Raw genomic sequence first — 23,455 nt, forward strand, 5'->3', positions numbered from 1 at the left:
CCTTCTGTCTCTCATTCTTTCCATCTCTCTCCCTCTGTCTCTGTGTCTCCATGCAGCCGTCTAAAGCAGCCAGGCCAATTACAGGTCTCAAGTTCATACAGACAAGTCTCTCACAGTGCAGCCAAGCCATATAGAAACGTACTGCCTAAGAACAGAACAGGATAAGTATCCCATAGCTCTTTAGGAATAGACTTAACATGTACAACACATGGTTAGGAAGGGTCTATGTCCTGAGATTGTGGGTCATATACATTATGCAGGTACTATTCATCTGCAGTGTTTCTACACTATATCTCTGTGCACCATGATGTGAAGTTGCATGGAAAGCTCTGATGAGAAATGATAAACTAAAGAAGATCCTTTGGGTTCTGTCAGTGCATGCAGTAACAAACTCAACTGGCAACTTAAACTGTGTTGCTAGTAGAACAAGTGTCCTGCAGCTCAAACCCCCCTCTATCATTGGTGCAGGGGAGAGAACAGTTTTGCAGGTGCACATTGAAGGGCTCTTGAGGAATATTTCATACATCAATATCAGATCAATTGACTTCAGGATTTCTATAAAATCTTTGCAACTGAAAATGCTTTGAACTTCAGCTTGCAATCAATATACATTATAGCCTACATGCACATAAGAAGGAAAGTGAGTAGACCTCCTTGTATGAAGTGCATGAACATGAACACTTTGGGAAATGCAACCATGGCAGATCATTAATGGATCTTATACCAAGTAGAAACTTTGCAGCATGACAAGGGCCGGGGTGGAAAGTTTCACTGATGGGAGGGTGACCTTTGAACTAAAGGCAAACTCCACATCCACACACCCCTGGCAGTATGGGCTAGGGCCCCAAGGCAGCAACCAGAGATCATTATTATGTAACCCTCAACTAACACTGCAGTCAGTGTCTGTCCAGGCTACAATGTAAAACAATTCCTGTAAAATGTACAGTAACTTACTGGCAGCAATTGGCCAGTAAGTTATTGTAATTTATTTTACACTACAGCTATTGTAATTCATTTTATGGTAATCCATTTTACAGTACCAACATGTTTACTGTAATCTAATTTACAGTATATTACTGGAATTACCCATGCAGCGACATGTTCTTTGCAAGTTTTCATTTTTACATTTACATTTTGGTAATTTAGCAGGCACTCTTGCCCTTAGCAACCTACAGTACCTGCATTCAACCAAGGTTGATAAAAATAACGCATATCACAGTCATGGCAATTAAAAGGTTTATATAACCGTTACTGAAAATGTTGTTATAGTTAAGGATCCATTGGTCTTGAAACGAATTGTATACTGAACAAAAATATAAACACAACATGCAACAATTTCAAAGATTTTACTGAGTTACAGTTCATATGAGGAAATTAGTAAATTGGTAAATTCATTAGACTCTAATCTACGGATTTCACATGACTGGGAATACAGATATGCATCTGTTAGTCACAGATACCTTAAAATACCATAACCCCACCGCCACTATGGGGCAATCTGTTCACAACGTTGACATCAGCAAACCACTCGCCCACGATGGTGATGGCTCCTAACCAACTGTGCTATTTTGTGTGTTTTTTTGCATTGTTTGTAACTTATTTTGTACATAATGTCTACCGTCTCTTATGACTGAAAAGAGCTTCTGGATATCAGAACAGTGATTTCTCACCTTGAACTGGACGAAGGTTTTTCTTTAATGAGTCCGACTAGAAGGATATACGGGCCCAAATCCCCGTTATTCGCGTGATGAAAAGATGGAAATACAGGGGGCGAAGATCGGGGTGCCTTGTGAGAATTCGTCGGCGAGTGGGTAACCCGCCTCTACAATCCGTTCTATTGGCCAACGTGCAATCACTGGAGAATAAACTGGATGATCTCTGTTCGAGACTATCCTACCAACGGGCCATTAAAAACTGTAATATCTTATGTTCCACTGAGTCGTGGCTGAATGACGACACGGATAATATACAGTTGGCTGGGTTTTCCGTGCATCGGCAGGACAGAACAGCTACGTCTGGTAAGACGAGGGGTGGGGGTGTGTGTCTATTTGTCAATGACAGTTGGTGTGCGATGTCTAATATTAAGGAAGTATTGAGGTATTGCTCGCCTGAGGTAGAGTACCTCATGATAAGCTTTAGACCATACTATCTTCCAAGAGAGTTTTCATCTATATTTTTTGTAGCCGTCTATTTACCACCACAAACCGATGCTGGCACTAAGAACGCACTCAACGAGCTGTATAAGGCCATAAGCAAACAAGAAAATGCCCATTCATAAGCGTCCGGGGACTAGTGGCCGGGGACTTTAATGCAGACAAACTTAAATGTGTTTTACCTCATTTCTACCAGCATGTCACATGTGCAACCAGAAGAAAACAAACTCTAGACCACATTTACTCCACACACAGAGACACATACAAATCTCTCCCTCGCCCTCCATTTGGCAAATCTGACCATAATTCTATCCCCCTGATTCCTGCTTACAAGCAAAAACTAAAGCAGGAAGTACCAGTGACTTGCTCAATACGGAAGTGGTCAGATGACGCGGATGCTACGCTACAGGACTGTTTTGCTAGCACTGACTGGAATATGTTCCGGGATTCATCCAATGGCATTGAGGAGTATACCACCTCAGTCACCAGCTTCATCAATAAGTGCATCGACGGCGTCGTCCCCATAGTGACCGTACGTACATATCCCAACCAGAAGCCATGGATTACAGGCAACATCCGCACCGAGCTAAAGGCTAGAGCTGCCACTTTCAAGGAGCGGGACACTAATCCGGACGTTTATAAGAAATAAACACAACATGTAAAGTGTTGGTCCCATGTTTCATGAGCTGAAATAAAATATCCCAGAAATGTTCCATATGCACAAAAAGCTTATTTCTCTCAAATGTTGTGCACAAATTTATTTACATCCCTGTTAGTGAGCATTTATCCTGTGTCAAGATAATCCATCCATCTGACAGGTGTGGCATATCAAGAACCTGATTAAACAGCATGATCATTACACAGGTGCACCTTGTGCTGGGGACAATAAAAGGCCACTCTAAGATGTGCAGTTTTATCATACAACACAATGCCACATATATCTCAAGTTTTGAGAGAGAGTGCAATTGGCATGCTGACTACAGGAATGTCCACCAGAGCTGTTGCCAGATAATTTGATGTTCATTTCTCTACCATAAGCCGCCTCCAGCGTCGTTTTAGAGAATTTGGCAGTACGTCCAACTGGCATCACAACCGCAGACCACGTGTATGGTGTCGTGTGGGCGAGCAGTTTGCTGACGTCACGTTGTGAACAGAGTGCCCCATGGTGGCTGCATGAGGCAAATGGTAGTCACACCAGATACTGACTGGTTTTCTGATCTACGCCCCTACTTCTTTTTTTAAGGTATTAGTGACAAACAGATGCATATCTGTATTCCCAGTCACGTGATATCCATAGTTTAGAGCCTAATGAAACTACTTCAATTGACTAATTTGTTTATATGAACTGAAACACAATACAAGCTTTGAAATGATTGCATTTTTATTTTTGTTACATATATTTTTGTTCAGTATATATTTAATTGTTAAGAACTACTACCACATATCACTTCAATTGGTACAGCACACTCACTAATGGGTGCAACAAATATAGCAACTTACAAGGCACACCTTAAAATATGTTAATGAGCAGCGATTCTTCCTCCTCCCACAATATTTCTCCACAATGCACCATCATTTACAGTATGCTGCAGTAAATATATAGCAATACAGTACTTTGTTGAATTGAAAATAAAATCTGCAATTTATAATAGCGCATATTTAACTATATATATATACTGTATATTACAGCATACCAACTGATATTTAGTGTTTTATATCACTTGCACTTTAGACCTCAACAAAAGCATCTAAACTGACAGTGACTACAGTGCAAAACAGATCAAAAGGACATGGCTAGCCACTCAAACATTAAAGGTTTGAGATTTGCTGCCACTCTGATCTGTCCCCTATATAAACGTAATTGTTAGGGAACCACTATCACATATCCCTTTATTTTTTACAGTGGGGAAAAAAAGTATTTAGTCAGCCACCAATTGTGCAAGTTCTCCCACTTAAAAAGATGAGAGAGGCCTGTAATTTTCATCATAGGTACACGTCAATTATGACAGACAAATTGAGAAAATTTTTTCCAGAAAAATCACATTGTAGGATTGTTAATGAATTTATTTGCTAATTATGGTGGAAAATAAGTATTTGGTCACCTACAAACAAGCAAAATTTCTAGCTCTCACAGACCTGTAACTTCTTCTTTAAGAGGCTCCTCTGTCCTCCACTCGTTACCTGTATTAATAGCACCTGTTTGAACTTGTTATCAGTATAAAAAGACACCTGTCCACAACCTCTAACAGTCACACTCCAAACTCCACTATGGCCAAGACCAAAGAGCTGTCAAAGGACACCAGAAACAAAATTGTAGACCTGCACCAGGCTGGGAAGACTGAATCTGCAATAGGTAAGCAGCTTGGTTTGAATAAATCAACTGTGGGAGCAATTATTAGGAAATGGAAGACATACAAGACCACTGATAATCTCCCTCGATCTGGGGCTCCACGCAAGATCTCACCCTGTGGGGTCAAAATGATCACAAGAACGGTGAGCAAAAATCCCAGAACCACACGGGGGGACCTAGTGAATGACCTGCAGAGAGCTGGGACCAAAGTAACAAAGCCTACCATCAGTAACACACTACGCCGCCAGGGACTCAAATCCTGCAGTGCCAGACGTGTCCCCCTGCTTAAGCCAGTACATGTCCAGGCCCGTCTGAAGTTTGCTAGAGTGCATTTGGATGATCCAGAAGAGGATTGGGAGAATGTCATATGGTCAGATGAAACCAAAATATAACTTTTTGGTAAAAACTAAACTCGTCGTGTTTGGAGGACAAAGAATGCTGAGTTGCATCCAAAGAACACCATACCTACTGTGAAGCATGGGGGTGGAAACATCATGCTTTGGGGCTGTTTTTCTGCAAAGAGACCAGGACGACTGATCCGTGTAAAGGAAAGAATGAATGAGGCCATGTATCGTGAGATTTTGAGTGAGAATGGGGCCATGTATCGTGAGATTTTGAGTGAAAACCTCCTTCCATCAGCAAAGGCATTGAAGATGAAACGTGGCTGGGTCTTTCAGCATGACAATGATCCCAAACACACCGCCCGGGCAACGAAAGAGTGGCTTCGTAAAAAGCATTTCAAGGTCCTGGAGTGGCCTAGCCAGTCTCCAGATCTCAACCCCATAGAAAATCTTTGGAGGGAGTTGAAAGTCCGTGTTTCCCAGCGACAGCCTCAAAACATCACTGCTCTAGAGGAGATCTGCATGGAGGAATGGGCCAAAATACCAGCAACAGTGTGTGAAAACCTTGTGAAGACTTACAGAAAACGTTTGACCTGTGTCATTGCCAACAAAGGGTATATAACAAAGTATTGAGAAACTTTTGTTATTGACCAAATACTTATTTTCCACCATAATTTGCAAATAATTCATTAAAAATCCTACAATGTGATTTTCTGGAAAAAAAATTCTCATTTTGTCTGTCATAGTTGACGTGTACCTATGATGAAAATTACAGGCCTCTCTCATCTTTTTCAGTGGGAGAACTTGCACAATTGGTGGCTGACTAAATACTTTTTTCCCCCACTGTATATATATTTTATATTTTATTATTCTTTAAAAACAACAATACAATACAATACAATACAGACAATACAAATGGCCACTCCCACTGTGGGTGCTCTGGTCAGAGGGTGTGCTCGCCCCCATCCCGCCCCGAGACGCAGGCACGGCAAGGCCCTACCCCACGGCCCAAAGTGATTTTCCAAGGGTGGGAAAAACCAAGTCCCGCCCGACGCCCAGGTGGGCATGGAAGCGAGCGCACCCATAACTACCCAGACCAGCACACACACCGCTCACAGCATGAAGCCAAACCACAAAACATAAATAACTAAAAGCAAAACATACAGTAATCCTATGCCCACCCTCACCCCTGATTGGAGGACCTCAAACACTTACACTGTACATTTGTGTATATAATTATTTAAACACTCATCAATTCTACCCTTCAGACAGCCACGAATCAACCCATCTTTCCCAATAAATCATCATTGTAACATTTCCTCTCGCAATAGATCCCTCCATTCTCCCATGGTGCCTCACTAGGGAGAATTGTCTGCAACAATTCTGCCAAAATTGCCCCAAAGATAAATATTTTACCCAAGGCAGCAATGATATTTCCTATTGACTGACTGTGGTCCTTCAAATCCCCCAGCAATACAGTTTCCAGGTCCAACCGCACCCTGATATTATGGCATAACAACCATTCCTGGACCGGACTCCAAAAACAAGCCACCGATGGACAGTACCAAAAGAGATGCTCTATTGATTCTGCTGCATGGCAGAGTCTGCACCGGTCTGACTGTTTAATACCCCATATACTGAGCATTTTTTGTAGCAAGAATGTTATATAATAGCTTATATTGAAAATAACTAATTGATGCATCAGTTGTTGTTTTGTATATCAGTTAATAAACCCGATGCCATGGTATTGGGACATCAAAAATCTGTTCCCAACTATCTTGAATTGTATGCAGCATAGTTGTAAACCCTCTTGACCATAAGTGAAACAGATTTTTTTACAATTTATATTAGTCCTTTTAAGCAATTTATGATTTTTAATTGGTGGAAGACAAACTAGTTCATTCCTTTCTCTTTTAAGTAATTGCCTTTTCCATTTTTGTGGCAGAGCTGCGATGAGTTGGTTATAATTTTGTATTGAGCATACATCTCCATACACATGGATTAATTGGTTGTATGATATATTTCTACCATCATTGTTTACAATGTCATTCATAAACACAATATCTTTCTTATAAATTCTGTCAAAGAAAATGGGTTTATCCTCTATCAGTACATTGGAGTTTAGCCATATTATTTGCTATAATATACAGTGCCTTCGGAAAGTATTCAGACCCCTTGACTTTTTCCACATTGTTACGTTACAGCCTTATTCTAAAATATATTACAGTGCATTCTGAAAGTATTCACAGCCCTTGACTTTTTCCACATTTTGTTACATTACATAAAATTGCTAAAATTGTTTTTTTCCCTCAATCTACACACAATACCTCATAATGACAAAGCAAAATCAGGTTTGTATAATTTTTTGCAAATGTATAAAAACAATAAACTGAAATATCACATTTACCTAAGTATTCAGACCCTTTACTCAGTACTTTGTTGAAGCCCCTTTGGCAGTGATTACAGCCTTGAGTCTTCTTGGGTATCATGCTACAAGCTTGGCACACCTGTATTTGGGGAGTTTCTCCACTTCCTCTCTGCAGATCCTCTCAAGCTCTGTCAGGTTGGATGGGGAGCGTTGCTGCACAGCTAATTTCAGGTCTCTCCAGAGAAGTTTGATTGGGTTCAAGTCCGGGCTCTGGCTGGGCCACTCAATTACATTCAGAGACTTGTCCCAAAGCCACTCCTCCGTTGTCTTAGCTGTGTGCTTAGGGTCGTTGTCCTATTGGAAGGTGAACCTTCGCCCCAGTCTGAAGTCCTGAGTGGTCTGGAGCAGGTTTTCATCAAGGATCTCTGTGTACTTTGCTCCATTCATCTTTGCCTCGATCCTGACTAGTCTCCCAGTCCCTGCCGCTGAAAAACATCATCACGTCATGATGCTGCCACCACCATGCTTCGCCGTAGGGATGGTGCCAGGTTTCCTCCAGACGTGATGCTTGGCATTCAGGCCAAACAGTTCAATTTTGGTTTCATCAGACCAGAGAATCTTGTTTCTCATGGTCTGAGAGTCTTTAGGTGCCTTTTGGCAAACTCCAAGCGGGCTGTCATGTCCCTTTTACTGAGGAGTGGCTTCCGTCTGGCCACTCTACCATAAAGGCCTGATTGGTGGAGTGTTGCAGAGATGGTTGTCCTTCTGGAAGGTTCTCCCATCTCCACAGAGGAACTCTAGAGCTCTGTCATAGTGACCATCGGGTTCTTGGTCACCTCCCTGACCAAGGCTCTTCTCCCCCGATTGCTCAGTTTGGCTGGGCGGCCAGCTCTAGGAAGAGTCTTGGTGGTTCCAAACTTCTTCCATTTAAGAATGATGGAGGCCACTTTTTCTTGGGGCCCTTCAATGCTGTAAAATTGATTGTTTTAATCCGCATGACAGCAAAGAGACCCCTTTTAAACATTGGATGTGCCTCTCTTAGTAGCCTACTGGAAAACCAGTTTGGATTGAGATATAGTTTCGGTATAAGAGAAGCTTTGAGAGAGAGGTTTAATGCCTTGATATTTAATAGTTTTAACCCTCCAAACTACACTGCTCAAAAAAATAAAGTGAACACTTAAACACATCCTAGATCTGAATGAATGAAATAATCTTATTAAATACTTTTTTCTTTACATAGTTGAATGTGCTGACAACAAAATCACACAAAAATGATCAATGGAAATCAAATGTATCAACCCATGGAGGTCTGGATTTGGAGTCACCCTCAAAATTAAAGTGGAAAACCACACTACAGGCTGATCCAACTTTGATGTAATGTCCTTAAAACAAGTCAAAATGAGGCTCAGTAGTGTGTGTGGCCTCCACGTGCCTGTATGACCTCCCTACAACGCCTGGGCATGCTCCTGATGAGGTGGCGGATGGTCTCCTGAGGGATCTCCTCCCAGACCTGGACTAAAGCATCCGCCAACTCCTGGACAGTCTGTGGTGCAACGTGGCGTTGGTGGATGGAGCGAGACATGATGTCCCAGATGTGCTCTATTGGATTCAGGTCTGGGGTACGGGCGGGCCAGTCCATAGCATCAATGCCTTCCTCTTGCAGGAACTGCTGACACACTCCAGCCACATGAGGTCTAGCATTGTCTTGCATTAGGAGGAACCCAGGGCCAACTGCACCAGCATATGGTCTCACAAGGGGTCTGAGGATCTCATCTCGGTACCTAATGGCAGTCAGGCTACCTCTGGCGAGCACATGGAGGGCTGTGCGGCCCCCCAAAGAAATGCCACCCCACCCCACCCCACCGCCAAACCGGTCATGCTGGAGGATGTTGCAGGCAGCAGAACGTTCTCCACGGCGTCTCCAGACTCTGTCACGTCTGTCACATGTGCACAGTGTGAACCTGCTTTCATCTGTGAAGAGCACAGGGCGCCAGTGGCAAATTTGCCAATCTTGGTGTTCTCTGGCAAATGCCAAACGTCCTGCACGGTGTTGGGCTGTAAGCACAACCCCCACCTGTGGACGTCGGGCCCTCATACCACCCTCATGGAGTCTGTTTCTGACCGTTTGAGCAGACACATGCACATTTGTGGCCTGCTGGAAGTCATTTTGCAGGGCTCTGGCAGTGCTCCTCCTGCTCCTCCTTGCACAAAGGCGGAGGTAGCAGTCCTGCTGCTGGGTTGTTGCCCTCCTACGGCCTCCTCCACATCTCCTGATGTACTGGCCTGTCTCCTGGTAGCGCCTCCATGCTCTGGACACTACGCTGACAGACAGAGCAAATCTTCTTGCCACAGCTCGCATTGATGTGCCATCCTGGATGAGCTGCACTACCTGAGCCACTTGTGTGGGTTGTAGACTCCGTCTCATGCTACCACTAGAGTGAAAGCACCGCCAGCATTCAAAAGTGACCAAAACATCAGCCAGGAAGCATAGGAACTGAGAAGTGGTCTGTGGTCACCACCTGCAGAACCACTTCTTTATTGGGGGTGTCTTGCTAATTGCCTATAATTTCCACCTGTTGTCTATTCCATTTGCACAACAGCATGTGAAATTTATTGTCAATCAGTGTTGCTTCCTAAGTGGACAGTTTGATTTCACAGAAGTGTGATTGACTTGGAGTTACATTGTGTTGTTTAAGTGTTCCCTTTATTTTTTTGAGCAGTGTATATAATATATAACTATTAAATTTTTTTGCTGCCACCCTGATCTGTCCCCTATATACACATAATTGTTAGGGAACCACTACCACATCACTTAAATTGGTACAGCATTCGCACTAACATGTGAAACAAATATAGCCGCTTACAAGACACACCTCAAAATATATTAATGAGTAAGAAACAACAATACCACACACCCACTAGTGTTCAAAATGTTTTTGACACTCCAAAAATGCAGTATATTACCGTATTCTGTGGGGATACAGCATTCTCACTCACGGTTGCAACAAATACGGGGCGGCAGGTAGCCTTGCGGTTAAGAGCGTTGAGACAGTAACTGAAAGGTCGCTGGTTCGAATCCCTGAGCCGGCAAGGTGGAAAAATCTGCCCCCAAGAACAACTGCTTCCGGGTGTCGATTAAGGCAGCCCCCCGCACTTCTCTGATTCAGAGGTTGGGTTAAATGTGGAGGACACATTTGGTTGAATGCATTCAGTTGTGCAACTGACTAGGTATCCCCTTTCCCCAAATATAGCTTCTTTAAGGCACACCTTAAAATATGTCAGTCTCCCTAAACTGAATACAGTAGGTTACCGTAGAATGCACAAGACCTTTCTGTAAACACTAGAATGCACAGTAAAATACCATAAATGTGTTTTACAGTATGAATTATGGTGCATTGTGGGAGGGGAGTCTCTGACAATGCACCATAATTAATACTGTAAAACACATTTATGGTATTTTACTGTGCATTCTACAGAAAGGTCTTGTGCATTCTACGGTAATTTATTGTATTCAGTTTATACAGTATCATACTGTTGATTAATACAAGTTACTGATAAAATTACAAAATGTCTAACAGTATATCCTTACCAAGCCTTACAGAGAATACTGTGACCCATGTGTACCAAATTCAGAAAAATGGTGGATGACTAAAAGAAGGCAACAAATGGGTTAAAATCTCAACAAGCCTGGATGTGGAAAAACCCAGGCAGCATTCCTGTAGCTTGGGGGACTAGGACAGGTACAGCAGGATTTGGGTCAAGTTTCAGACTCACAGAGGAAGTGTGCAATTTGGCACTGAATGCCACCCTCAGAATGTGGGGTCACAGTCAGGGTCTGTCATTATCAACGGTGACCCTGGAGCAATTGGGGTTATGTACCTTCCTCAAGATTTTTCACCTTGTCGGAATGGGGTATCGAACCCAATACTCTAACCTCTAGGCTACCTGCCGCTCCAACAACTGTCCTCCCAGACACATATTTTAGCTCTATCACTGATTATGTCCTCAACACCGCCTCTCACCCCTATTTGACATATCAAGACTAACTTCAAAGTGTAGGCTAAATGGTGTATGTGACAATAAAACATATGTTTTTTATCTCAACATAACACTATACTCATTCTGAACACAATTATTACAGAGTTATTCTGCAATGAGAAACATCCTGAACATTTTCTATAAGTTAAATGCATATCCTAAAATAAAACATATCTCTCAAGCTCCAATTATACGGTAAGGCTCCACTAGAGCAAACATTTGTTACTTTGATTCAACGAGTGTGCAGTGCAACATGTAGCTTAGGCTATGCGTGGGAGAAATAACTTAACAATGTCATGCATGTGCAACTTGGAGTATAAGAATGCACTAAACTCACGTTACAAAACTCTCATGGTCAGTTTTATATACATTCCTCATAGTAGTAACTCACTACTGGAGTTATGAACAGCTTTACATCACAAAAAGCATGTATCGATATGTGCCGGCGTATAATTATACAACAACAATGGCCCCAGATAACTTGTTGCAACACTATCCATTCATAGATATTTATGTTATTTTGCTGAAACTACATATATGAATGGGATAAATTCCCTCAAAAACATCAGTCGATGAACACAGTCAAATTCGAATCTTAATATTTCAATTCAATGTCAAAACCATATAGGAATTATATGATATCAGTCATGAAGTAATGCAATTCACATCAATATGTGCAGTCATAAAGCGCTCAAATTGATCTACCTTACAGTGGACAGCCCGATCTGAAGCCGCCATACGGTCAGAAATCTCGGTGCGTTGAGAAGCTGTCAGTGCGAGATCCGGAGGAACAAGGAGGGGAAAAATAGTCCCCTTCTACACGTCCTTGTTTGTCTCCTAAACAGCGCTGTCGCTATCAAAATCCCCCACAACACAGCACACAGAGCGCGATCCACCCGCCGGAACTGACGTAATAACTGACAGCCGCTGCAAAAGAAGCACACACCCCCCTGACACACCTATCATTTCAGCGAATAGAAAGAGTTCATTAAAATATCTCAATTGTATAATCCTAGCGTCCTCGCGCCTCGTCTCCTTCTCAACACCCATTGGATGAGAAAGCCAGATGTCCCTCCTCTCTGACCTTCTCCTCCAATAGGTTTTGAAGGAGGTGAGGAGAGAGGACTCGAGAAGTATGCAATTGAGATATTTTAATCCTTGATCACGACGCCCCCTAACAATGAAATGACAGGAGGGAGCAAGGCAAGAATAGTCCGCATAATCCAACTGTGTCCACTAGTCGCTGTTTGCCTATGTAAATTTAGTAGGAAAGAATGTCACAGAAGCATTAATAACACTAAATATGGGCATTATAATAACTTTTATGCTCTACTTTTATGCCCTCATATCTACATTTACTCAATGTTTTTATGTTTATATACCTGTATTACCATGTTATAAACATAAACACACGCATACATAAACACTCACAGGTCATTATTGTAAAAGATGATGTGTTCTCAATGATTTACCTGTTAAATAAAAGCAAAATAAACACACACACACACATTCCACTTCACTTGCCCCCTACTACGTGCCCTGAATCCTGTGTCATGCCCCCCTTCTGCCTCCACAGCTCACCACTGGCCCAAGAGAGTACACTCTTAGAATATGATGGGTTATTTTTGACTCAGCCAGTTGGGTCACTTGAAACCCTTGTTCACATTGGCAGTTTGAAGTGACTCAAATCCTATTTATTTGCATATCCGACATGAATCTGTTATTTTTCATTCAGTTTGAACAGCCAAAAAGCACATGGAATCTGATATTTCAAGACACATTTCAAACCACCTTTGTAGGTGGTTTGAAGTCAGATACAAATCTGATTCCTGGCCATGTGACTTGTGTCTGAACGGTCAAATCTGATTTATTTAACCTCAAGTGGCTTTTAGACTGTTGTTTGACATATCTTGTTGCTTGCTAGCTACTCTGTTGACAGTTTGACAAGAACATGTGGTAGCTAAATATCTTGTTAATTGTTTACAAAGAAATTAGTGAATGTGCTAGAAAGCTAAACTGCTACCTAGCTAGCTAGTTAACTGCTGTGGTTAGCCAAAAATGATTCATTTTGAAAGTTGGATCATCTTATCCTTTGAGGCTTTAAAAGTGTTCGTACACTATAATTTTGAACATTCAAAGCAACTGGGAAACGTCCATGGCAGGCATTGTTGCCACCTTAGCTTGCTACATAACTTCTGAGCGATAGGAAGCATAAGCACCACCACCAATCAACCTACACCACTGCGCACACACCTGTTGTTACTATGATCACTAGCGTAGCCATGTCAGCAAATTACTGCTGTCTGAACACACACAAATCCGAATTGGTCACTTGTAACTTGCTGTTTGGACAGTCAGTAGTCCAAAACGGATTTCAAAAACATAACTGGTTTGAGCATTAAGGCCTGCAGTGTGAACAAGGCTTTAGTTGGGTTATTGAGCTATGATCCACAGCGTCAGATCAGAAGACCACCCATGAGAGTAAATGTAATTCTGGGTAATCTGTTCTGTTGTATTGTCAACACATGTTAAGGGTGAGCACTGACACTTTTGTAGCTTAATGAGTCTTACACAAGTTGAGTGTATCCAAATGTTGGGATAGTTACCACTTTGTTATGATATTTAAACAATGTTATTAATTGTATATTAAAGGTACCGAACAGTGATTCTGATTCCCATGTAACATAGCTTTTTGAGTGACAAAAATATCACCCTAAATATTTGTTTTGGATAGAAATGCTACATTTTGTAGAAAAAGTACTTTACCTCTCATGTCTGACTACTAGGAAGTTATTAAAGACAGGCTGAGTGGGCAGGGGGCTTATATTCATGAGTGTCCTTAACTGACAGCTCTTGGAAACACCTATGTAAAGCAACTTGAATGCAGTGAGCATCTGCCATGTTGCTTGTGATGTAGTTTACAGCAGCACTGATGGATGTGTTGACTTGGCAACTGAATCTGAGTTTTGAACGACCCTCCCCCCCCCCTTTTGATCTATGCTGGCTGAAGACCTAGCTAGCCAGTAACTAGCTAACACCAGACACAGATTAATAGGGAAACATATAAGTATCTTTGCCATAGATGAAAACTGTAAACTTGTATTTATATTTGCTGACACCTTACAGTCAAATCTTGGCACCAGTAGAGTAGCTATCTAGCTATATAAATCACACCCTTCTGCAAACACACCTTCTCCGACGTTGGTTACAAGGCGTAATTTATTTAAATTAGGTAGAAGAATATCATGTTACCATTGGCATATTAAAATGAGAGAGTTAGGGTGATGTCACCCTATGCCCTTACTAATCCCGCCTCCTGAATACACAAGGGAGAGGACCATTAACTTTATGATCAAACTTTATTTTTCATACTCTGAGCTTGTTTAATCCAAGTACCATCAAAAGTAAAGAAAAACATGATTTTGAATGCTCATGACATTTAAAAGATGAAATATACAAAAACATTGAAGGGAACTTAACTGTTGCAGTGTACAAACATCACATGATGAACAGGAATGACATGTATGCTCACGGGTGGCCAAAAATACCTATTTGAAAGCAACACCCCTGATAGGCCACACCTCCTAAAAATAACCTATGGATTACATCAAAAAAGACATCCAGCATGTAAGTGAATAAAAAACTGATGGTTAAATTAACCATGTTTGGGTAATCCAAAGGTGTGGCCTATAGGGGGCTTTCAGATAGTTATTTTTGGCTATTCATGAGAGTAAATGTCATTCATGTTCATCATGTTAAGTTTGTGCACTACAAGTTCCAACTTTTCTTCAATATTTTTGCACATTACACCTTTTAATCTAAAATGCAAATTTAACATGACATGGCGGATGGTCTCCTCCCAGCTGATGGAGCCATCTCCATCCCTCAGGAAGGTGACCCCAAGCAGCTTGTTGGTCTCCGTTTTTCTGTTTCACCTGATAATTAATTGCACACACCTGGTGTCCCAGGTCTAAATCAGTCCCTAATTAGAGGGGAACAATGAAAAAATGCAGCTGAAATGACTTCGAGGTCCAAAGTTGAGTTCAAGGGCTCTAGGTAGATGATGTACAGCAGAGGGGTTAAGGGGCAGCCTTGGCGTACGCCGGATCTGATGGGAAATGGGTCTGTGAGGGTGTTGTTTATCAGAACTCTGCTTGTGAAGTTCTGGTAGCAGTAATTACCCCAACATGGGAAAATACAGTGCATTCGGAAAAGTATTCAGACCCCTTGACCTTTTCCACATTGTTACGTTACAGCCTTATTCTAAAATTGAATACATTTTTCCCTCATCAATCTACACACAATACCCCATAATGACAAAGCAAAAACAGGTTTTTATAAATTTGTGCTAATATATAAAGAACTGAAATATTACATTTACATAAATATTCAGACCCTTTACTCAGTACTTTGTTGACGCACCTTTGGTAGCGATTACAGCCTCGAGTCTTTTTGGGTATGACACTACAAGCTTGGCACACCTGTATTTGGGGAGTTTCTCCCATTCTTCTTTGCAGATCCTCTCAAGCTCTGTCAGGTTGGATGGGGAACATTGCTGCACAGCCAGAGATGTTCGATCAGGCTCTGGCTGGGCCACGCAAGGACATTCAGAGACTTGTCCCGAAGCCACTCCTTGGAAGGTGAACCTTCACCCCAGTCTGAGGTCCTGAGCGCTCTGGAGCAGGTTTTCATCACACCAGAAGTGGCGCGGAGGAAGGACTAAAGTTCTAGTCCTAAGCCAAGAGTGAGTAGGCCACAGGGGAGTACCATCACTGACCTCCGGGTCTTGGGCTTCCAGGTGTGTCTGTTTGCTGCTCAGGTTGTCCTTCCTCTCCTCTGCAGATCCAACACCAGTCCCGGTTCCAGGTTTCCTCCAGACGTGACGCTTGGCATTCAGGCCAAAGAGTTCAACCTTGGTTTCATCAGACCAGAGAATCTTGTTTCTCATGGTCTGAGAGTCTTTAAGTACCTTCTGGCAAACTCCAAGCGGGCTGTCATGTGCCTTTTACTGAGGAGTGGCTTCCGTCTAGCCACTATACCATAAAGGCCTGATTGGTGGAGTGCTGCAAAGATGGTTGTTTTTCTGGAAAGTTCTCCAATCTCCACAGAGGAACTCTAGAGCTCTGTCAGAGTGACCATCGGGTTCTTGGTCACCTCCCTGACCAAGGCCCTTCTCCCCCGATTGCTCAGTTTGGCCGGGCGGCCAGCTCTAGGAAGAGTCTTGGTGGTTCCAAACTTCTTCCATTTAAGAATGATGGAGGCCACTTTGTTCTTGGGGACCTTCAATGCAGCAGACATTTTTTGGTACTCTTCCCCAGATCTGTGCCTCGACACAATCCTGTCTCGGCGCTCTATGGACAATTCCTTTGACCTCCTGGCTTGGTTTTTGCTCTGACATGCACTGTCAACTATTGGACCTTGTTTTATTTTATCAATTTTAGAATAAGGCTGTAACGTAACAAAATGTGGAAAAAGTGAAGGGGTCTGAATACTTTCCGAAGGCTCTGTACATAGGCACTTAGGGTACATTTTATTTGGTTATTCCAAAATTCATTAAAGTATAAAATTAGGTCAAATTAAATCCATAATTAATTTAAAATTCCAAATAATAAAAACTTCAAACAATAAGTAATCAATCTAAATTAGAGAAATAAAAAAGGGTCATCCAATCAAACAAAAGGCGGTTCAGAGGGTACGAGGGGTCTGGACTGAGGCTGGCTGGTTTACTGCTGTGTGGGATCAGGGGCATGGAGGGCTAAGGGATGTGGATCTGGGTCATTACGGAGCAGGGGGGAGGAGTCAAGGGCAAAAGGGGGTATGGTAAGGGAGTCTGGGGCCATTGGTGGTGAGAGTGGGGAATCAGGGACAGTAAGGGGTAGCAATCAGAGGAAGTAATGGGGGGGCGGGTATCATGAGGGGTCTGGGAGGGGGAGACGATTTGTCGAAGGGGATAGGGGGTTTGGCTGGTCGTGTTTGCTGCTGTCGGGTTTGGGTTCTGGTGTGGTCTTCTGGGCTGGTCTCTTGTTGGTCTGTTGTTTGTCTGGTCTTTTCCGTTTGGTCATTTTTGTCCAGTTTGGGTCGTCGTCATCTAAGAACTGGAACTAGAACTGGTGAGGGGTTCTTCCCGTCGTATGACCTCTCTCGAAACCGGCTCCCCTTTGACCAGGGGTTTGGAGGGCGTGGAGGTGGCAAGGAAGGGATTTGTTGGGGGTGCAAAGGTGGAGTGGCCGGCAGGGTTGGGTGCTGTTGGGTGGTGACAGGTATGGGGGCCGTTTGAGACATCTTAGTTGGTTGGTTGTGTGGTGCCTGCGGAAAGTTCTGGGTCTGGGTCTTCGTCCAGGACCCTCCTAGCCGCTGACTTGAGGGTGGCGAACCTGCTTAACCAAACTTGTATGTCGTAGTCCTTTGAAACTGTACTGTAACTACCTTGGATTCTGTGTCGGAAAGTGGGTATGCTCAGAGTTTGTTAAATGGGGCTGAATCTTTGCACTTTCTGAATTTTGACCAAAACTGTTCTAGTAACTGGGGTGTCCTGAAACTGCCTTCAAATGATTCTTGTGGCGCTAGGGGTTTCACCAGGCAGTTCAGGTCAGACGGCACAAAGCCCATACCTCTCTGGAGAACTGCCCTGCTGAATTCCAGTCGGGTCATCGTTTCTGGTCTGGCAGTTGTTGTTGCTGCTCCTGCTGTTCCCCGGCGATTGGCGGCTCCGTCCTCGGAAGCCTCCTTGTTGGAGATTAGCGTCAGCCTCACCGCGTTGTAGTGGCACATCGAAATATGTATTTAAATTACTTCTGAGCATTTTGTCATTTGTATTACACTGGGATGAACTGCACTCCAATGTATTTTGTAACAAGATACTTCCGAGAGCTGTAATTTGTATTTTAAAAATACCAAATACTTTCTATTTTTTAAAAATCTAGCAGTTCACTATGGTCCCCTTTCACCTTGCATTGGTGTCAGAAGTCTGATGGCACTATGGTGTGATAAGAGCATCTGCTAAGTGAACTAAATATAAATGTGTATGTAAAAATTGACAATTGCAAAGCATGCTGAGGATTATTCCAATAAGCTCCACCCCGAAAACAAGGTTTTGTCTAGAAGGGATACATATTTTGTCAAAATGGACGTTTCATAGTATGTTTAGGACGTAGCAGGTTAGGACAATTAGGTTAAGCTGTATCCCATCTAGCCATGACCCCGAAACAAGGCCAATAATATACTGAACAAAAATGTAAACACAACATGCAACAATTTCTAAGATTTTACAGTTCATATAAGGAAATCAGTAAATTCATATAAGGAAATAAATAAATTATGCCCTAATCTATGTATTTCACATGACTAGGAATACAGATATGCATATGTTGGTCACAGATACCTTTCAAAAAAGGTAGGGGCGTGGATCAGAAACCCAGTCAGAATCTGGTGTGACCAACATTTGCCTCATGCAGCGCAACACATCTCCTTTGCATAGAGTTGACCAGGCTGTTGATTGTAGCCTGTGGAATGTTGTCCCACTCCTCTTCAATGGCTGTGCGAAGTTGCTGGATATTGGCGGGAACTGGAACACGCTATTGTACACATTGATCCAGAGCATCCCAAACTTGCTCAATGGGGGACATGTCTGGTGAGTATGCAGGCAATGGAAGAACTGGGACATTTTCAGCTTCCAGGAATTGTGTACAGATCCTTGCGACATGGGGTTGTGCATTATCATGCTGAAGCATGAGGTGATGGCGGTGGATGAATGTCACGACAACGGGCCTCAGGATCTCGTCATGGTATCTCTGTGCATTCAAATTGCCATAGATAAAATGCAATTGTGTTCCTTGTCCGTAGCTTATGCCTGCCCATACCATAACCCCACCGCCACCATTGGGCACTCTGTTCACAACATTGACATCAGCAAACCACTCACCCACAAGATACCATACACGTGGTCTGCGGTTGTGAGGCTGGTGAGACGTACTGCCAAATTTTCTAAAACGACGTTGGAGGCGGTTTATGGTAAAGAAATGAACATTAAATTCTCTGGCAACAGCTCTGGTGGACATTCCTGCAGTCAGCATGCGAATTGCACGCTCCCTCAAAACTTGAGACATCTGTGGCATTGTGCTGTGTGACAAAACCGAAATTTTTAGAGTGGCCTTCTATTGTCCCCAGCACAAGGTGCACCTGTGTAATGATCATGCTGTTTAATCAGCTTCCTGATATGCCACACCTGTCAGGTGGATGGATTATCTTGGCAAAGGAGAAATGCTCACTAACAGGTATGTAAACAAATTTGTGCACAACTTTTAGAGAAATAAGCTTTTTGTGCATATGGGACATTTCTGGGATCTTTTATTTCAGCTCATGAAACATGGGATCAACACTTTACACGTTGCGTTTATATTTTTGTTCAGTGTAATACCCAGTGTGCTTTGCAGTTTATTTTGGTATGTTCATTTACACATAAACATTTACATATTTGTAATTTATCAGACACTCTTATCCAGAGTGACTTACAGTCACAAAGTAGATAAACAACACATATCTCAGTCATCGCAAGTAAAACGGTTCTGTAACCGTTACTGAGAATGTTTTTGCTGTTCGGGCCTGCTACTTGAAAATGTATTTCTGTATTTTAAAATACAAAATACATATATTTAATTTAAATCAATTTCAAAGTACAATTATTTTCCAGTTTATTTTGATACATTGATCTTTATGGTATTTTGTAATTTTATTTTGTAATTGTAATTTGGTAGTTTTTGTCCATACCCTGATGACAAGGTCATAAAATACTGTCCAAACAAAACAGGTATACCAGGGCAGGAGGACCTTGTCAAGGAATAGCTTGTATAAAATGTTAAAAACACTTCATTCTAAATAATTGTTTTCATGTAGCTTAAATTCTTCGGCCACACTGCTGTGGAAAGTACGAAAACCAGTCCATATCATTGTGAGGAATGACAAACGCATCATAGCGTGGTGTATTAAGTTACCCACAGTTTAGATGATTTAGCAGAGCATGCATTCAAACCTTGAGGAGAATATGAAAACATATATATATTGCTTTTTCTGCTTTTCATATTGACAATGGGCCAAGCCATGAAGGTCACCAATAAATTGCTGCAGTAAGTTCAACATTAATGGACCATTTTGGTTTGTACAGGCCTGGCCAGGTGCTGAGTGTGCAACAACCCTTCCACTGATTACATTTCTCCTGCAGCCTGTTTCCTCATGTTCTGTCCCCGGTCTGGACTCCATCACACTGTGCCATTGGCAGAGTGCTGTGTGTTGCTCCATCAGACCCTGGCTACTGGCCCAGATACCTTCCTCCTCTTCCCTTACCCTGGGGCCAGTTTGTACCCTCCAGACCCCTGTGCTCCAAATACTGTGCTACCCACACACACACACACACACACACACACACACACACACACACACACACACACACACACACACACACATACACACACACACACACAGTCTTGTACAGCTAACCTTGTGGGGACACACAATTCAGTCTCAATCAAAATCCTATTTTCCCTAACCCCTAACCCTAACCCTAAACTTAACCCGTACTCTTACCCTAACCTTAACCCTAAACCCCCTAGAAATTGCATTTGACCTCGTGGGGACTAACAAAACGTCCCCAGTTGGTCAAATTTTTGTTCGTTTACTATTCTTGTGGGGACTTCTAGTTAAACGCACATGCACACACACGCACGCACGCACGCACGTGCACACACACACACACAGGGCCCTGTGACAAGCGGTAATCGGCAGCTCTCTGCATTCCCTGGAGCGGCTCCAAGGCCCCAGCCATGGCACTGGAGGTTTTTCCCTGTGAAGAAAGGAACATTAAGAAGATAGAGCTCATTTCAACACTTTTTCAACATATCTCAGAGGGGTTGTCAAAAAAGAGTATCCAGCCATTGAATTTACAGTCTCTCTGTCTGCACCTCTTTGTTTGGTTTCACAATCTGAATCTGGGAATGGACACAGAATGTTTCCCCACAGCTCCTTCATTGAGGAACAACCCATTGACACCCATTTTAGACAAAATGGCACAACCATAGTGATATACCATATGTACCTACTTACTAAAGCCGACTTCATTCACCTAGTTTTGTGAATTTATACCTGGAATGCATCTTTAATCCTGATCTTGTCCACATTCTGATTGTGACCACATTTTAAGTAGACGATTAAAATAAGCATTGTGATTTGATCGTGATCAGTTCTTCCTGACCACAAATTCATGGAATCATACCTCTGTATGAGGAGATGAGATATAGTACAACTTTAGTATCCTTTTGCACACATATTTGCTTACAACCTGCTTGTATATGCTTACCATAAAGGTACCCTCAAACCACGGCAGGGTGTTTTGGAGTCAGACTGAATCCCACACTTATTTATTGTCATCCTTTTGATGACAGTTTAAACTATTCACATATCAGAGTAATGTCTTTATGCTTCCAAACGCATAGAATATCAATCAATATCAATAAAATATCATTGTCTGAACTACTGACCTAAACTGAACAAAAATATAAACGCAACATGTAAAGTGTTGGTCTGATGTTTTATTAGCTTAAATAAAAAATCCCAGAAATGTTCCATACGCACAAAAAACGTATTTCGCTCATATTTTGTGCATACATTTGTTTACATCCCTGTAAGTGAGCATTTCTCCTTTGCCAAGATAATCCATCCACCTGATAGGTGTGGCATATCAAGAAGCTGATTAAACAGCATGATCATTACACATGTGCACCTTGTGCTGGGGACAATAAAAGGCCACTTTAAAACATGCAGTTTTGTCACAACACAATGCCACAGATGTCTCAAGTTTTGAGGGAGCATGCAATTGGCAGGCTGAGTGCAGTGATGTCCACCAGAGCTGTTGTCAGAGAATTTAATGTTAATTTCTCTACCATAAGCTTCCTCCAACTTCATTAGAGAGAATTTGTCAGTACGTCCAACCAGCCTCACAACCCCAGACCATGTGTAACCACGCTAGCTCAGGACCGCCACATCCAGTTTCTTCACCTGCAGGATCGTCTGAGAGGTGTGCTGAGGAGTATTTCTGTCTGTAATAAAACACTATTGTGGGGAAAAACTCATTATGATTGGCTGGGCCTGCCTGCCAAGTGGGTGGGCCTATGCCCTCCAAGGTCACCCCTGCCCAGTCATGTGAAATCCATAGATTAGGGCCTAATGAATTTATTCAAATTGATTTATTTCCTTATATGAACTGTAACTCAGTAAAATCTTTGAAATTGTCACATGTTGCATTTATATTGTAGTTCAGTATATACTTTTTTTTTTAAACAATCGCTTTGGTGCTATTTTCACATGTATGTGGTGAATCTTCTATGGGGGTGCCACAGGGTTCAATTATTGGGCCGACTCTTTTCTCCGTGTATATCAATGATGTCGCTCTTGCTGCTGGTGACACTCAGATCCACCTCTACGCAGACGACACCATTTTGTATACATCTGTGGCCCTTCATTGGACACTGTGTTAACAAACCTCCAAACGAGCTTCAATGCCATACAACACTCCTTCCGTAGCCTCCAACTGCTCTTAAACACTAGTAAAACTAAATGCATGCTCTTCAATCGAACGCTGCTGGCACCCGCCCACCCGACTAGAATCACTACTCTCGACGGGTCTGACCTAGAGTATGTGGACAACTACAAATACCTAGGTCTCTGGTTAGACTGTAAACTCTCCTTCCAGACTCACATTAAGAATCTCCAATCCAAAGTTAAATCTAGAATCGGCTTCCTATTTCGCAACAAAGCCTCCTTCACTCATGCTGCCAAACATGCCCTCGTAAAACTGACTATCCTACCGATCCTTGACTTCGGCGATGTCATTTACAAAATAGCCTCCAACACTCTACTCAGCAAATTGGATGTAGTCTATCACAGTGCCATCCGTTTTGTCACCAAAGCCCCATATACTACCCACCACTGTGACCTGTACGCTCTTGTTGGCTGGTCCTCACTACATATTCGTCGCCAAACCCACTGGCTCCAGGCCATCTATAAATCACTGCTAGGTAAATCCCCGCCTTATCTTAGCTCATTGGTCACCATAGCAACACCCACCCGTAGTATGCGCTCCAGCAGGTATATCTCACTGGTCATCCCCAAAGCCAACACCTCCTTTGGCCGCCATTCCTTCCAGTTCTCTGCTGCC

General features: G+C 42.6%; 1 protein-coding gene across 2 annotated transcripts in view; it reads right to left on the reverse strand.

The window, feature by feature from the left end:
• The window catches only part of LOC311135199 (peroxisome proliferator-activated receptor alpha-like), a 48,988-nt gene extending 36,895 nt beyond the window's left edge, over positions 1-12,093 (reverse strand). The window contains exon 1 of one of the 2 annotated variants that reach the window (XM_084169128.1): positions 11,956-12,093. The gene's annotated coding sequence lies outside the window, so the exon portion shown is untranslated. The remainder of the gene's footprint in view (positions 1-11,955) is intronic. The other variant, XM_084169129.1, reaches the window with a different exon arrangement.
• Between the last annotated feature and the right edge of the window lie 11,362 nt (positions 12,094-23,455).

The sequence above is a fragment of the Coregonus lavaretus genome (assembly GCF_964263955.1).
Source record: "Coregonus lavaretus genome assembly, chromosome: 9".
NCBI classification, from domain to species: domain Eukaryota; kingdom Metazoa; phylum Chordata; class Actinopteri; order Salmoniformes; family Salmonidae; genus Coregonus; species Coregonus lavaretus.